This window comes from Podarcis erhardii (assembly GCF_964252035.2).
Source record: "Podarcis erhardii genome assembly, chromosome: 3".
In the NCBI taxonomy this organism is placed as follows: Eukaryota; Metazoa; Chordata; class Lepidosauria; order Squamata; family Lacertidae; genus Podarcis; species Podarcis erhardii.
The window spans coordinates 3,728,898-3,743,313 of record NC_138507.1 but is presented as its reverse complement, the minus strand read 5'-3'; positions in this window follow the sequence as shown (position 1 = coordinate 3,743,313).

Here is a 14,416-nt window from a genome sequence, read left to right as displayed (position 1 = left end):
AAGAAGCAGTGTGCCAACAGATGAACAAACCGTCCTTAGAACAAGCAGTCATAGGGGCATAAGTGAATATACCTCTATCGTTTGAAGCTCTGAACTATATCATAACAAACATAGATAGGTCCAGTAAGCCCCCAGGTTTGCGGCCCCCAGGAATGAGCAGGCAAAAGGAAACAGATGTTTCACAACCTGTCCAATTATTGCTTTGATTGATCTCAATGGGGGACTATCACACCACACAAGGTATCACACCAGGCATTGTTGCCATTTGTCACCAGAAAACTAATGGCTACTTTCCCCTTCATGTAGATCACCCCCCCAAAAGCCCTCCAAACGAGTAAAAATATTCCCCCTTCCTGGAAAATAATAGCCCATCCCATTATTGAGAGAGGCTGCTATTTCCCCATGTACGCTCACTGAAATCTCCTCCACCAGTAATGCTCTCCCTCTCTCATCACTGTTAACCAGTCATTCGTTGATGTGGCTTGGGGGAAAGGCTAAAGCTGGATGTGGCTAGTCTGGATAAAAGAAGAGTGTTTTCTCTCTTCTTTTTTTTAATATTTTATTTGGATTTTTCAAACATAAATGCAAAAATAAAAAAAAACAGTATAACATATATCATAACATCTTTTCATAACATCTTTGGACTCCCTCGCGCCTCCCGCTCCCATTTACATCATTGCCAATTCTTGCCAGCAATTTATCATCTTGTTTACACTCTTATGTCAAATTCATTTAAATATAATCTATAAGTTCTCCAAAAGGTTTATAGTTTTTTCTCAAATTTACTTATCATCTTAATTCTCACTAATTTAGTGGTGCACAATTATTTATGATCTAGCATCCTTTCTTAGCATTCAACCAAATTACAGTATTTTTTTAAATAAATCTTGAATTTCTTCCAATCTTCTTCAACCCTCTCCTCTCCCAGGTCTCGGGATTGACGCAATATACTCAGAACAAAAGGCCAAATTGATAGTTAACAATGTGGTTACAGAAGAGTTCAAAATTGAAAAAGGAACACGACAAGGCTGCCCGATTTCCCCTCTGTTATTTATTTCGGTTCTGGAGGTGCTCTTGAATATGATCAGAGGGGACCGGTTGGTGGAAGGGATTCAGGTCGGAGCGAAACAATATAAACTTAAAGCCTTTGCAGATGACCTAGTTTTGACTTTGCAGAAGCCAGAATCTAGTACAAAAAGAGTATTGCAACTGATACAAGACTTTGGTCGGGGAGGCTTTTCTCTTGGGCATGGTCGGCCAATTGGTACCAAAAAAAGATAAGATCTTTTTTATGTATGCAACTACAGCAGCAAGAATACTTCTAGCAAAGTATTGGAAGATGCAAGAATTACCTACTCTGGAAGAATGGCAGACGAAGGTGACTGAATTTATGGGACTGGCAGAGATGACCGGCAGAATCCGTGATCAGAGGAAGGAGACAGTGGAAGAGGACTGGAAAAAATTTAAATTATATCTTAAGAACTGTTGCAAAATTTTGGACTGATAAAATGTCAAGGGTTAAGAAATAGAGAATTATAGTTGTAAATATTTAAGTTAAGAAAATTATGAAGGAAATCAAATCTTGAAAAGGAATGAAGGATTGCTAAAAATTTTGGATACAGGGGTGCAGTGAAGGGGAGGCATGGGGAAGTCATGTATTGTTTGTTTGTTTGTTTAATTTTGTGCTTTTTGTTTTATGAAAATCAATAAAAATTATTTTTTTAAAAAAACAAGACTTTGGTCGGGTGGCGGGATTTAAACTAAATAAACAGAAAACTAAGGTGTTGGGAAAAAATTTGACAGATACAGAGTCAGAACGGTTTCAGAGAGAAACAGAACTAACTGTGGTTAAAAAAGTAAAGTACCTAGGGGTAAATATAACAGCAAAAAATCTGAGTCTATTTAAGGATAACTATGAAAAATGTTGGTCTGAAATTAAGAGAGACTTGGACAGTTGGACAAAATTGAAGCTTTCTTTGTTAGGCCGAATTGCTGCTATTAAGATGAATGTATTGCCAAAAATGTTGTTTTTGTTTCAAACATTACAGATTGTGGACAAGACGGAGTGCTTCCGGAAGTGGCAGAGAGATATCTCTAAATTTGTCTGGCAGGGCAAAAAGCCCAGAATTAAGTTTAAAATATTAACTGATGCGAAAGAAAGAGGGGGCTTTGCCCTGCCAGACTTAAAGCTGTACTATGAAGCCGCAGCTTTCTGCTGGCTAAACGATTGGCTACTTCTCGAGGACACTGACGTACTGGATCTGGAAGGTTTTAACAATGCTTTTGGTTGGCATGCATACTTATGGTATGATAAGGTTAAGATCAATAAGGCCTTTAAGAACCATATTGTCAGGAAAGCAGTATTTAATGTCTGGACAAAATACAAAGACTTATTGGAGAATAAAACTCCAAGGTGGCTTTCACCCCTGGAAGCTAAGGCCCGAAAAAGACCCAATATGGAGGCCAAATGGCCAAAATATTGGGAAATACTAGAAAAAGATGGAGACAACTGGAAATTGCAGAGTTTGGAGAAAATCAAGGATAAAGTGCGAGACTGGTTACATTATGCTCAGATTAATGAAGTTTTTAAAAATGATAAAAAGCTAGGGTTCCAGGTGGAGAAATCGAAGCTAGAAACAGAATTGTTAGAACCAAAGACTAAGATACTTTCAAGAATGTATAACCTGCTGTTAAAATGGAATACACAAGATGAAATGGTTAAATCAGCTATGATAAAATGGGCACAGGACATTGGGTATAATATTATGCTCGAGGACTGGGAAAGGTTGTGGACCACTGGGTTGAACTTCACTGCATGTAATGCTTTGAAGGAAAATGTAATGAAAATGATATATAGATGGTACATGACCCCAGTTAAACTTGCAAAGATATACCATTTGTCTGATAATAAATGTTGGAAGTGAAAGAAGCTGAAGGAACATTATTTCACCTCTGGTGGACCTGCCCTAGAGTGAAGGCTTTCTGGGAAATGATATATAATGAGCTGAAAAATACCTTCCCTAAGAAACCAGAGGCCTTCCTTCTGGGCATTGTCGGCCAGAAGGTGTTAAAGAAGGACCGAACATTTTTCATGTATGCAACAACGGCAGCAAGGATACTCATCGCTAAGAACTGGAAGACTCAAGAACTACCCACACTGGAAGAGTGGCAGATGCAACTGATGGACTATATGGAACTAGCTGAGATGACTGGCAGAATCCGAGACCCAAAAGAAGAGTGTTTTCTCCTACTTCAGAGGGTACGACCTGAACCAACAGATTCAAGCTATAAGAAAGGAGGGAGAACGTTCTGGTGGTGAGAGCTGTTCAGCAGTGGAACGGACTTCCTTGGAAGGTGGTAGACTCTCCAAGGTCGGAAGGCCACCTGTCATGGATGCTTTGGTTGACATTCCTGCACTGCAGGGGCTTGGACTAAGTGTCCCTCTGGGTCTCCCTTCCAACTCTACAATTCTATGATTCTATGACACTGATTACTCTGACCAGCCTGTATGTTCATCTGGGTGGGGAACTGTGGGCTTAAATGGATGCTGCCCACATTGTTCTTCTCCACTCCTAACCAGTAGATGTAGCTGTGCACACAGAACACTTTCCAAAGGAATTAAAATAATGTCAAGCACCTGTTTGGGAGGGTCACTAAGGGGACTGAATTTAGTCCTCTTACCTCCTCCTATTTTCAGCAAAGTAGCCTGTAGGCACTGGAAGGCTACAAAAACAATTAGTGACTGGAAAACAGATTTCACTGTTTATTAATGAGGAGCTGAATAGAATGAAAGATGAAGCATGCAACCTACAGACCAAACTACTGATGACCGAAGCTAATGAAGGAACAAACAAACAATTTATTGATAGAACGGGAGACCACTTAGAACAAATGGGAAATAGTAGAAAAGACTGCATTAAGATTAAAAGGATAACTGAAAAAGCAGGAGGAGATAATGTAGTTTCTTATCGCGTTGACTTAATTGTTTCCATAGCAGGAGTAGATTTGGCTAATAAAATTATTGCTGCAGCTTACTATTTAAATTCAAAAATAGTGCATACAAGCTAGATAGAGATAGTCAAGATATATTTCAGAGCATTAACTCAAGACACATGTTTTTAAGAGTCATCCAACATCTTAATGATATTAAAATTGATGGTAATGTGACCAACTTCCTAGCAGACATTTCCTGTTACTCTGAGCTAAATCAAACTGAGATTAAAGCATTAAATGATTCACATATTCCATTTGTCCAATGTAGTACTATCACTAATTTTTCAAATATCCCAAAATTATATTTAATTGACTTAAGTATGAAAAATTAGTTGCAAACTGATGGAAATGACAGTGTTGGAGAGAGTCTGAGAGTCAGTAGGCTTGACCTGGGAAGCAGAAGAGAATCAAAATATATTAAATAATGTTAAAGAAAAATCCGTTATCGCTGATATTTTTCCCCCTAATATATTGTTAAGAAAAAAATATGAGTGAAATGAAATGTTTGAGTCTTGGGGTGCGAGCCAATGCAGTGCAAGCAGGTATCCTCTGAAATGGGATTTCTCTTTCGACTCCCCCCATCCCTTCAACCTTCTGTGCCCTGCAATCTACTCCAGAACAGATTTTGGAGGCATCTGAGCAGCTGGAGGGGAGAGAAAAGAAACTGGAACTATTGTTGTAGAAAGGAGGCTCCATTGTGCAAATGGGCAGACACTGGATGCCAATCATCGTGTCAAAGGACTTAACCCTTCAGTTAAAAGAATGCAGATTATGCAGTTCTTGAAAAAGGGAAAAGGCAATAAAATATTTCTGCAGACACTCACATGAAAGAGTGAGACTATATGAAACCTCCTTAGCTAGTGCAAATCTATGTTTCTTCTGTGACAGCTAATACCAGAGGTATGCTAATATATGTTAAAACTTCAATTCATTTCTAGTTTTTAGCAAGTGTAAGAGATAGTAAGGGACACTACTATGAATAAAATAGGTGCTGGGTATTTTGTTGTTGTTTAGGGACGCAGGTGGCGCTGTGGGTTAAACCACAGAGCCTAGGACTTGCTGATCAGAAGGTCGGCAGTTCGAATCCCCTCGACGGGGTGAGTTCCCGTTGTTTGGTCCCTGCTCCTGCCCACCTAGCAGTTCGAAAGCATGTCAAAGTGCAAGTAGATAAATGGGTACTGCTCTGGCGGGAAGGTAAACAGCGTTTCCATGGCCTGCTGTGGTTCGCCAGAAGTGGCTTAGTCATGCTGGCCACATGACCCGGAAGCTGTACGCCAGCTCCCTTGGCCAATAAAGTGAGATGAGCGCCACAACCCCAGAGTCGGTCACGACTGGACCTAATCGTCAGGGGTCCCTTTACTTTATTTTGTTGGGTTTTTTTTTTTTTATTAAAGATTTTCTAGATTTACAAAAATGTGTGCAATGTCTCTCTCTTTCTCTCGTATTCCCCCCCCCCCCATGTAACATTTTTACAAATCAGTTTCATTTGTTGAGACATTAGGAAGAAAAGAGGAAAAGAGTTGGAGTGGGGTGCTGGGTATTTTGTTTATTTATTTTCTAAAATTTATGTTCCTTTTAATTGTAAAAAGAAAAAAAAACTCATAGTAGATAAGATGCTGATCACATTATGCACCAGATTCAAAATAAAGTGCCTTTTCCCATTTATTTCATTTCCCTCCAACCTCACTATTTACAGTGTTCTTCTTATAGTAAATATCAATATGTAAGTGAAACCAAGCTTATGGGGAATGTCCATGGTTGGGAAGGAAGATGGTGGGGGGAGGGGGCCCATTTTGGGTAACAGGTCAAGTGCCAATCCCCATGACACCCCACACCACTGGGCAAAGATTGGGGTGGCCTGTCACCCTGGCGTCAGGGTGGGATCCGTGTTTCCGAGTGGAAAAGGCCTGTGAGCAATGTGTGCCTGAAGTAAAAGGGGCAAAAAAAGGAGGGAGAGAGGGAGGGAGAAACAGCAACACACCTTGAGCAGTTCAAGTTGATACTGGAGCAGCCAAGCCAGCAGGAGCAGTTTGAGAAAATGGAGCAGGGGCAGAACTATTGGTCCGGTGAAATGAAGCAACTGCAAGCAGAGTGCATGAGAAGCCTCCTTGGGGAGAAAACTGCGATTGCCTGTGAGGGGAGAGTCCTGCCTTACAAATCCTGCAAGGGGGTCACCCTGTTAGGATATTGATGTTCCGTTCCACCTAAACAGATGTGTGGAGCTGTTGTATGTCACATGTCTGTTTACATTCCAGCACAGCTTGCTGGGAACCTCCGTTTGTGTATTGCTTTTGCTTTGTGCTTATGGGTTTTTGCTTGGACACGAAGGGGAGCAGACATGTTTTTCTTTGTCCTGTTGCTGAATAAAATGCCTGTAAATATCCTTACATATGCCTCTGTCTGCTCTTCCATTGCAAAGAGTTCTTATCTCTGCTGGCTTGCGTGCTCAGTCTCTAAAGGTTTCTGAGGCTTGAGTCAAAGTTTTGATGCTGTTTCAAGAACCGGAGTTCGCCCGGCTGCCGGCCAGTGGGCTGGAGCCAACTGGGGGCCTGCCAATTGCCCCCGTCAATTGCATCTCAACAGACCCAAGACCCCAGCTGGAGGTCCAGAGTGTGGAAGAGCAGCTGAGGGGCTTAGACAGTGAAGAAAGGCAGTCTGTAGCTGAAGGCAAGATGGAAGGTGGCATCTTGGAGAAGGATGAGCTGTCTCGATTTGGGGAACAGGAGGAACTGGAAGTGCATGTGAGCATGCATGAAGAGCAGTGGGTGACTGCTGGATTGGTGCCAGCAGGGGTGCCAGGAAAAGGGAAGCAGATGACTTCTGCTGATGTGGAGCTAAGTGGGGCCACACTGTGCTGCCTGCCCAGCCATGCAATGGGGAGCCCAGATGGCTGACGCCCCTCTGCTTTGAGGGGCGCACTCACAGCACCCTGCAAGCCCAGTGATGCTTTGTGAGGTTTGCTAGAACAGTGCTGGGGGCGCAGGGCTCCATGAGCTGTTGTGGCCTCCAGCTGGAGCAGTGGCATTGGGTGAGATGGCTGGGGGGGGGTTGTTGCCCCGGGCACAGTTTGGGGGGCGCATTCCTCATGGCACCCTGCCACAGCATGAGCTGTTGCATCCATCTCACACTGTCCTCCAGCTGGAGGGTGCCTTGAGAAGGATGCAACAGCTCACAGCATCTTGGGACCCCAGCGCTGTTTTTGTGGGTCTTGCAAAGTGGCGCTGGGCTCGCAGGGTGCCATGAATGAGCCCCTCAAAACAGGGTGGCATTAGCCATGTCAGCCACCCAGGTTTCCCGCTGCATATCTGGGCAGCGTGGCCCCACTTAGCTCCAGTGGGTAGGGGTCTCTCCGGCAGTGCACCTGCCCCCACAGCACACCCACCCTAGACACCAGTGGGGGACACTCTGCCACTGGTCAAGAGACAATGGAAGAGACTGCGAGCCTGGGCAGTGTTTCTGGAGGTCCTGGGCCCTTGTCAGCCTCGCTTACAGGGGAAGCTGGAGCACCAGCTTGGCTGCAGGAGTTGCCGGAAGGAGGCGTACAAAGCACCACACAACTGCCTTAGGGACTCCACCCTGGATTTGTGTAGGGTTTACTCTTTCGCCATTTATTCTCCTAAAGATATCCCAGCAAAGGGAGCAAGTTAATAAGGTCTCTTTATAGGCTATATGTTTAATTATGTTTTTTAAAAAAACTAATTAAGCAATAGCCCTGCCCCCCAAACTAATTCAGGACTGGATCTGGGGCAGGTGATTGTCAGGTAGCCCCAAGGCAGGTCTACCTGATTCGGGTCCCCTCGATCAAGGCTGCAGGTCAGATGGAGGGGGCTGTGCAGAGTCTTAATAGCAACTACAAAAGTCACAGAATCAGATGGATATAATTATGTGACCAATGATTTGCTAAATGTTCATGATTGACAAATATGAATTACAGCTCCTAATCTGAAGCAACAATTAATCAACACAACTATCACATTTAATGATCCACTGGGAGGAAAAATGTGACTAAAAACTGCTGGCTTCATTGTACAAATAAAAGCACAGTGGAATGTTCAAAAAATGATCAAAACTGATGGTAACTCCTGCAGAGACTCCTTAATGTTCAAAGTGCTGCCTGAGCCCAGAAACCTACCATGCCTCATGGCAGAGCTGGTCCTGGAGAATAGAGCTTTGTGAGTTCTGTTTGCAGAACACTGTTGGCAAGCACTTAGTTAACTTAGAAAACTTTCTATGCTATTACTTTGAAGTATGCTTTTGAATTCTCAAACATACCAGCTTAAGTCAACATTGCAACATAATGAAGCCACTCTGTTCTTTCCTCCTGGAAACAAATAGCCCATCACGTTATTGTCAGAGACTGTTAATGTTGTCCCTTGTAAGCTCATTGAAATCTCTTTCCCTATTGTTCATTCACTTAAGGAGAAGTTGATTACGACACATGATCTCTCTTTGTGGTCAACTCTTAGCCAATCATCGACTGATGAGGCAAGGCACCATTAGCCTAAGCACATTGCCTACATACACAAAGGCAGGAGTCAAAATGTGAATGTCTATCTGGGTGGGGAATTGTGGGTCCTGCCTCCACAGCTCCCCTCTCCCATGCAGAAGTGGGAGCTGCACACACAGTTTTCCAAACAGTAGAAAACTGGGGAAAGGGAGAGCAGATAGAATATCATGAAAAGGACATGGGTAGTGGATGGAATCCTGAATAGCAGTCACCCTAAAATGTTATGCTGCAGGTCCCGTTTTGAAAGGATCGCTAATAATTATATTTTCCCTGTTATTATTTTTTAAGACAAGCTTTCCACTAGAAATTGATTGTGAGCATTGCATTATAGGCTCCCTGATTTTGAGGCCAGGAATAACCAAACTGTAAGCGCTAAATGCTGACCCAGCCACAGTGCATGCTCATACACAAAGAAAAAGCACTAAAAGAGACAAATATTTAAATGATGTAGATTTATCGAAGTCACAAGCCACAGATAAGCCCTGCTTTCTCTGCTTTTCAGCCATGATCCTGCTCAATTTGTGCATGTTTGGCTGGTTACCGTGTTGTACAAATCTGCTCCTCAGGTAAGACTTTTGTGAATTTACCAGTTTGGACATTCATAGAAGACTTCTTCCCAGAAGAATGGTTCCTGTTCATTTTGCTAAACAAATTATTTGAATCACATCCAAGGACATTTTGTCAGGGAACGAACAACTACCTTTGTACCCAGCATGCAAGGTTCCTTCAAGTCTGCAATGGCCCAGTGTTGCCATTCACAAGCAGAACCTGTGTATCAGAATACGCCTGTAAAAATCGCCTTAAAGCAGGACTGTCATACTGAAACTCCCAACCCCTAGCAGAGCCAGTGAGCTTCCTAGCCAGCAAGCAAGGTGGAGAGCTTAAAAGCTCTTTCCACATAGGGTGACTGCTGCTCCTATTCCAGATTGTATTTATCTTTCTCTGTTAAGTACAGGGGATGGATATTGAACTTGCCGTTGGGCAGGGGGTTATTTGGGTAAACTTTTAATTCAAATCACAGCTTTCTGTCAGCAAACCTATGTATTAGAGACCAAAGGTTATCCTGTACATCCCTATCTGGTCACAATTAGAAAGGTATTTACAAAGCAAGCCATTTCCAAGGAATTCCCCTACAATGGCTTGGATTCCTGCTTGCTGTTCAGATTCTCTCTGTGTGTGTGTGTTTATATTCGAATGTGTAATAAAGAAAAGTACATGTCATGGAAGAAACCAATAAGGCTTAATGCAGAACTGTTACTGCCCACCTTCATAACTCAGAAGAGTTCAGGTTTTCGTTAGGGCAACATTTTTCAGAGCTCACTGGGAGCTGTCCAGGGTACTGATTCCTTCCAGGACTTGACAAGAAACCTGATCTGGCCAGGCCTGTCCATTTCCCTCGCAAGTCCTAAGCTCCAGCAGGGCATGTCAAAGAGGGGGTCGCTTTCCCGACTCCTCCCCCCAAGCTACTAATCAATCACACGCAGGCACTGGAAGGGTTACCAGGCTTTATCAGGCACCAGCTACAGAACATCAAACAGCAAGTCGAATACACGGCATGTTCTCTCCCTCCCCCAGCAGTTTAACTCAAAGATTTATAGGGGCTGGGGGATGCTGGCAACCAACCAGCCCCATCACATGCTCCTACTTTGGGGACTAACTGTTACCACCTGCCTGAGGGGCCCCACCCAGCAATACTTGCTCACAGGATCACTACTTCGTGACAAGCCAAACATTACTGGCAAACATTCAGCTGGCCACACTTTCTACGTTATGACTTTAAAAGAGGGCTGAAGAAATGGAAGCTTAAGTGCAAGACATGTGCTAGCAGTACATGTGGAAAGGATCTAGGGGTCTTGGTGGACCACAAGCTTAACATGAGTCAACAGTGTGATGCAGCAGCAAAAAAAGCAAATGCTATTCCAGGCTGCATCAACAGAAGTATAGTGTTCAGATCAAGGAAAGTAATAGTACCACTGTATTCTGCCTTGGTCAGACCACACCTGGGATACTGTGTCCAATTTTGGGCATCACAATTTAAGAAGGATGTTGACAAGCTGGAAGGTGTGCAGAGGAGGGCAACCAAGATGATCAAGGGTCTGGAAATCAAGCCTTATGAGGAGCAGTTGAAGGAGCTGGTATGTTTAGACTGAGAGGAGATATGACAGCCATCTTCAAATATCACAAGGGCTGTCACATGGAAGAGGGAACATGATTGTTTTCTCCTGCTCTGGAGGGTAGGATCAGAACCAATGGCTTCAAGGTATAAGAAAGAAGATTCCGATTCAACATTAGGAAGAACTTTCTGTCAGTAAGAGCTGTTTGAAAGTGGAACAGTCTCCCTTGGGAGGTTGTAGACTCCCCTTCCTTGAAGGTTTTTAAGCAGAGGCTGGATCGTCATCTGTTATGGATGCTTTAGCTGAGATTCCTGCATTGCGGGACTAGATGATCCTTGGCGTCACTTCCAACTCTACAATTCTTATGATCTCCCGACGGCGTGCTAATTAGGCTTTAGGGGATAGCTTGTATTAATGCTAAGGGGAATTTTTTCCCCTAAGCCTAATTGCTGGGGGGGGGGTTAGAGCGGGAAGAATCATCCCTCCCTGCATACTGTGATCTACATACATACCCACTTCACAGCAACTAGGCTTATGGGTTGACTATTATATTGGTTTCAAGTCTTTTTTAAAAATAAGGTAACCTTCCATATGGGGGTGATTAGTGAGGTGCATGGCTATTGTTTCTTTTTGTGCACATCACCCCACCCCTATTTACCCCTTAGGACAATTAGCCAGCTTTGGCTGGTGACCCAACCGTACTCCTATCTGGACAGGGATAGCCTCACTACTGTTGTCTATGCTATGGTAACCTCTAGGTTAGGTTACTGTAATGCATTCTACATATGGCTGTCTCTTTAGCTGGTGCAGAATTTGGTGCAGTGCCTGGCCAAATAGTTTCTAAGCCCAATTCAAAGTGCTGGTTTTGATCTACAAAGTCTTAAATGGCCTTAAACAGCTCAGAACCTCAGTACCTCTCTCCATATGAACCTACCTGGACTCTGCAATCATCATCTGAGGCCCGTCTTCTTGTGCCCCCTCCACAAGAGGTCCAGAGAGTGGCAACATGAGAAGGGGCCTTTTCTGCAGTGGTTCATCTCCCCCACAAGGAGGTTCACCTGGCACCTTCATTATATTCCTCTTCAACCAGACTTTGGCTGATTAACATCCTATATCTTTTAATATGTGCATGTGGGAGGGGGGTCAGGGGAAGTGGGATTATTGGTTGGTTTGGTTTTGTTCTTGTTCTTATAATGTATTTTGTCTTTTTATTTTGTATTTTTATGCTGTGAGCTGCCCTGAGATCTACGGATCAAGGGCAGTATACAAATGTAATTAATTAATTGAAATAATAATAATAATAATAATAATAATAATAATAATAATAATATAGTGGTGCCAGTGTAGAGGGCAGAGAGATCAAGACTGGTGTTAGCTAGGAAGGGAAGGGAGAAAGTGTGTGTGTGTGTGTGTGTGTGTGTGTGTGTGTGTGTGTGTGTGTAAATGAATGCATACAGGTGAAGGGTGTTTATGGGCGAGAGAATTACGGATAAAAGGAGTGGATCCACATGTCCTGCACACTTTGGGATCTGGTTCCTACCTCACCCCTTACTGGTATGCAACCCACAGCAGAGTAACCCTGAGAAAATCCTCTTTAATTATTTGACATTTAACATGTGGCAATATTGCGACATAATGAATACACTTTGTTCTTTTTTCTGTGAAACTATTCACCTTCCCTAGAAAACAAAAGCCCATCACATTATTGACAGAGGCTGTTCACTGAAATCTTTTCTGCTATTGTTCCAGCTGCAAAGTAAGTTTAAGGAGGAACTGTTCATGCCAAAGATCTCCTGTTGTGTTCAGATGTTGACCATAACCAGTGATTACTAGTTATGAGTCTAAGGACATTATGCACAGAAAAACCAGATTCAGTGCATGTCTGCCCAGCTGCCTGGGAACTGTGCACAAGTGAGTCTTGGCTGCATGGTTCCCTTCTCCCTTACAGCAGTGATGAGCTGCACAAACAGAACTCTTTCAAAAGGCTATGCGGGAGCGACAATGGGGATATTTTGTCTTCCCCTTCACTCACATTGAATAAAACAACAGAACCCTTCCTGAAGACATATAATCATGCAATTGAGTAATGTCAGCTAAAACGGAAATCACTACTAATCCTCTTCCACACCTCCTGCTACCGAGACAAATAAGGAAACCAAAATGATGCTTGAAGGCACAACTGAGAAAACCTGTACAGCCTTTCAGGACACTGTGTGCTAGAAGTGCATCTCTGTCTAGGCTACAAGCTCAGGTCAACAAGCTTCGCTGGCTAAAGCATCGCCAAAATGCACCAGAAAGCTTAACAAAGAACGTATCCAGAAGATCTATCTCTAAAGATCTTTTTCATTCTCATGAGGGCCGACCCAAGGCATCTTGCTGCCTGAGGTGAAGGACACGATGGCAAACCTTACTTCCATGTACCAAAGCTGGCTAAACTGGCAGCTGAATCTCAGTTCAGCCCTGGCAATGGAACAGCATCCAGCACCACACCTTAGTGTTGGGGCAGGCAGATCATGTGGCTTGTACAGCTCTGCTGCCTGAAGCAGCCACCTAACTCTGCCTAACAGTAGGGCTAGGCTGGGCCACCCTGCCATTTGATTGACTTATGCTGCATTTTATGAGCTGGGGCAACCCAGTCAAACAATGGGGTACAAACAATAAAATTGTGAAGAGGAGGAGGAAGATGAATGCAGCTATATCAGTTTAATAAACAAATTTCTGTCCAACACATTCCTTAACTTATTTATTGTTCAAGTTGAAAGCACCTTCTACAAAATAAATGGACATGGCAGTCATTGCAAGACTGCCAGTGGGGAGCATTTATAGAAGTTCCTTCTTGTCAAACACATAGCCATTAGGAATAGGACTCAGTAAGAATCTTTCTCAGTGATGTGCTAGTTGTCTACATGCAACATTGTGGTATTTTTCATGCAGGAAAGCATTCCAAAATTAAATCCTTCACTGATACCCTGACATGATACAGTCGAGGAAGGATTTTACTGTTTGTTTCACTGATCACATAACTCAGTCACAAGAGAGGAGCTCAGGAAAGGATATAGGGGTACCTTGTTTGTGGGCAAAAGAGTAAGAGGCAAGTTTGGGGATAACAGAACCACAGCATGATTAACTATTCATTATTCAACTGGATATCAGCTTCAAGCAATATCTCACATTGCAGGCCTTCCCTTTGAAGGGGCCACAACTGATACTATATATGAAGGTTCAGTTCATGTATTATGGCCAAATTTGTACTGTAATAATGATTAATAATGTTAATGATGCAACTAATTCCCTGGTGACCCATTGGAATGCGGAGTTAACCAGGGCTATTGACTGTCTGGCTCTGAAGTGCCCTCTCCGATTGCATGGAGCCCGGATAGCCCTGTGGTTTCCCCGGAGCTGATCACATAACTCAGTCACAAGAGAGGAGCTCAGGAAAGGATATAGGGGTACCTTGTTTGTGGGCAAAAGAGTAAGAGGCAAGTTTGGGGATAACAGAACCACAGCATGATTAACTATTCATTATTCAACTGGATATCAGCTTCAAGCAATATCTCACATTGCAGGCCTTCCCTTTGAAGGGGCCACAACTGATACTATATATGAAGGTTCAGTTCATGTATTATGGCCAAATTTGTACTGTAATAATGATTAATAATGTTAATGATGCAACTAATTCCCTGGTGACCCATTGGAATGCGGAGTTAACCAGGGCTATTGACTGTCTGGCTCTGAAGTGCCCTCTCCGATTGCATGGAGCCCGGATAGCCCTGTGGTTTCCCCGGAGCTGAGAACGATGAAA